The sequence below is a fragment of the Equus asinus genome, chromosome 14 (genome assembly GCF_041296235.1).
Source record: "Equus asinus isolate D_3611 breed Donkey chromosome 14, EquAss-T2T_v2, whole genome shotgun sequence".
In the NCBI taxonomy this organism is placed as follows: Eukaryota; Metazoa; Chordata; class Mammalia; order Perissodactyla; family Equidae; genus Equus; species Equus asinus.
The window spans coordinates 32,289,118-32,292,836 of NC_091803.1; positions in this window are offsets into that span (position 1 = coordinate 32,289,118).

Sequence of the window (3,719 nt, forward strand, 5' to 3'; positions counted from 1 at the left end):
CAGGCTTCACCTGCAGTACCTTAGATGTGGGTGAATTCCTCTCCTTTCAAGGTCCCCCAAAATATTTCAAGGTTCCTGGCACCTGCCAGAGGAGTGACTTTCCTTACTCACCAGGTAAGGTTGCTGGGAACTCTGTAAACAAGGTCTCAAGGTATCAGGCCAATATTTCCAAGCAGCTTTAGTCCAGAAAGTCAACCTTTATTCCCCAAAAGCTGTCTTGTCATATCTGAGTCTCTATGTTTCTCTCAAATATGACATTTATGTCAAAGCCTTGGTAATATAACCAGTGTTTCCAGTTGTGTCCTGTTATAAGGAGAACAGATTGTTATTGAACTTATGCCGTGAACTATATTGCCACGAAAACAATACTCACTCATTAAGTTTGCAAATCCTGGAGGGATCAAATAGGGAGAAAAAGATAAATGTTTCAATTCTGCTTACCAAGGTATAATTTACCAAATTGTTATGTCATAATTAGCAGGAAATAAAAGAGAAAAAGATTTCCTTAAATCTGGAAAGAAAGAAAGACCCAAAACATCAAAAATCAGCAATATTTCAAATGAGAAGTCATGTAAATTATAATTGCCTTCATCAGTTCATTCAGTCCTGTGTAATCAATTCTTGATCTTAATTTTCTGTTAGGAGTTTCATGAAGTCTTCAGTTTCTTTGTTAGAGTCTGTAAGTTCTTACCCAGTTCAGTTTTATAATCTGAAATTTTATTGGAAACCTGTATTCTAAAGTATCAGAGTCCTTCCATGAATCTCTCTAAAGGTGAAACATGTTTGTATAAGCAAAAATCATAAAAGTAAAACAGCAATTATCTGCAAATGACAAAAGAATCAAAAGGGCAATTGACAAAGAAACTTGCCTATTTCTGTGACATACAACATTTCAAGGTAATCACTAGAATTATGGCTGAGAACCAGGATAGATCAGAATTTTAGGAATGCTATATAATTTTAAAAACATTTATATCAATAACATTTACTTACATAATACCACCTAAGAAGGTTTGTCATCACTTATTTGACAATGCTTCCCATGTAATTTAACGTACCAAGTAAGCCTAATTATTTTAATATCTTTCTTCTTATAGGAAGAGAGAGCAAATTCCTCAGGGGCCCTCTGAAAATCGTCAGAGAAGTTCTCTTCCTTCTTCCATGTCAAAAGAAAGCCTTTATTCAGGATTTGAATATTTGGGGCAAGAAGCTTGTCAAAAATATCAAAAGACTTTAAAATACTTGGTCAAACAAGATCAAGTGTCTGCTGATCTTGTTGCTGTGAAACAATGCTTAGTTATCCATTCAAACAAAGTGACAACAGAAATAGTCAAGGGCAAACAGAACATTAAAATAGTAAAAAAACAAAACAACAACAAAAAACTTAATAGAGAGATCTCAGTCTTTTTGAACATAGGAAATTATCTTAACAAAATATAGATCTCTGCCTTTTAGGTAGACTTACTCAAAGATAAGGAAAATCCTTTTATAACCTCTATCAAGAGCAGACTAAGTTTAAGAAAACAATCCCTTTTAAGAGAGAAAGCCTAATTCTAATTTTTGTACCAGCTTACTTCTGATATTAAAACTTATTCACTTAATTAAATGTATTTTAATCTTAGCCAATTTGACCATGTATAAAACTCTTTTTTAGGGTTCTTCTTTCACAAACCTCCCTTGACTTTCTTTTTAGTTTCAGAATTTGTTCCATGCTTTCTTTCTTCCCTCCTGGTACTTTAGGACAAATTTATCTTTCTTAACAAAACAAACAAAAATATTTCCATTCTTTATACCTTCTTTACTGAAAATATACATTTTACTTTCCTTGAATACAAAGATGTTTTCTGTATTAATTTTTAGTATCTTTACTTACATATATTCATTAGAATTTTTAACCTTTACAGACCTTAGTATAAACTAAAAACTAAGCAATTGTGAACTGCCCTTACATTAGCATTCTGTGGCTTGGAACATTTATAAATACCTTTCATAATTTCTTTTTTTTTTCTTCTTTATCTCCCCAACCACCCTGTACATAGTTGTATATCTTAGTTGCAGGTCCTTCTAGTTGTGGGATGTGGGGTGCCACCTCAATGTGGCCTGACGAGCAGTGCCATGTCTGCGCCCAGAATCTGAACCTGGGCCGCCTCAGCAGAGCACGCGAACTTAACCACTCAGCCATGGAGCCGGCCCCCTCCTTCATAATTTCTAAAAACGTTACTTCATAGTACAATCTTTTAATAAAATACATATTTCCTAATAGACCTAAACACTTTTTAGGGTTTTTTTGGTAATAAGAAGCCAAGAGTAGATAAACTTATATTTGGTAATTTGTTTCTATTACATTTAGAATTAATTTATGTAAGCACTCTCTTATGGGCTCAGACTTGAAGAGGGCTCCTTGGCCCTTTAATAAGTGAAGTTCAAGGGTAAGCCCAGTGTGGTAGGCTGAATAAGGGGCCCTCAAAGATATCTGTGTCCTAACCCCCAGAACCTGTATGTTACCTTATATGGCAAAAGGGACTTTGCAGATTAGATTAAGTTAAGGATCTTGAGATGGGGAGATTATCTTAGTTTATCTGGGTGGGCCTGATGTAATCAAAAGGGTCCTTATGAGGGGAAGGCAGCACCTGGCACAGCACCTGGAAAATAGTACAGACCCAACCAGCGATAGTTCTCTGTAGACTTGTATGTAGACCCCCTGCCCACTCCACCCATACATATGGGCCTTCTGAGGTTTGCTTCTTGCTTCTTTGACAGACCTCTGCTTCCTCTATCCTTTCTAGGGTTGGGCCTTTCCTCTCTCTCTAACCCTCTATGGCTGCCATTGCTCCATAGCATTGCTGTCCTGTAAAGCCAGAAAGTAAGCCTCACAGGTAATTTAAAATCTTTTTGCAGCCACATTTGAAAAAGTAAAAAGAAACAGGTGAAATGAATTTTAACAATGTATTTTACTTAACTCCGTCTATCTAAAATATTATCATTTCAATATTGACTCAACAGAGTCAATATAAAAAAATTATGAATGAGCTATTTCACATTAATGTCTTCAAAAGTTTTTGAAATCCATGGTGTATTTTATATTGACGTCCTATCTCAAATTGCATGCTAAAATTTTATGAAAAACACTTTATCTCAATTCAGAATCCATTAAATTTGCTGTTGAAAAACTAGATTCACATACTCAGTGTGTCCCAGACTTACATAAAAGTTTTCCAATAATTGAATTGTGTATTAAATTTTAAATTTAAATTTCTTAAACTTAAATACAGTATGGACCCACTCTTAAGAGAAACAACCATAACTAGTGAACATTATATATATATATATATATCCCAACCATTAAAACCTTTGGAAATTATCATAAGGGTATATAGCAAATGAAGAAAACTTTATTAAACAAAATCTGTTAGATCTTGATAAGAATAGCAAGAGTCTGCCCCTCCCCTGTTCCCATCTTGTGCTTGTTCACAGAAGCTCCCGTCTGGGAAAGTATTCCCAAGGAGATGGAGCTCCTTCTCCTCTCAGCTCCCAGTCAAGGGATATAGAGGGCCAAGCCCCCAGCGTTTCTCATCCCCCAGCTCTGGGGAGTGTGGCTGAGAACACAGGGGCTCCTTCCTCCACCCAGTTTCCACGTGTAGGTGGAGGCTCTGTCTAAGGGGCGGCAGGCTAAGAACACTGGGGACCCAACAGCCCTTGCTCCAGAATGCTTGCAGGGT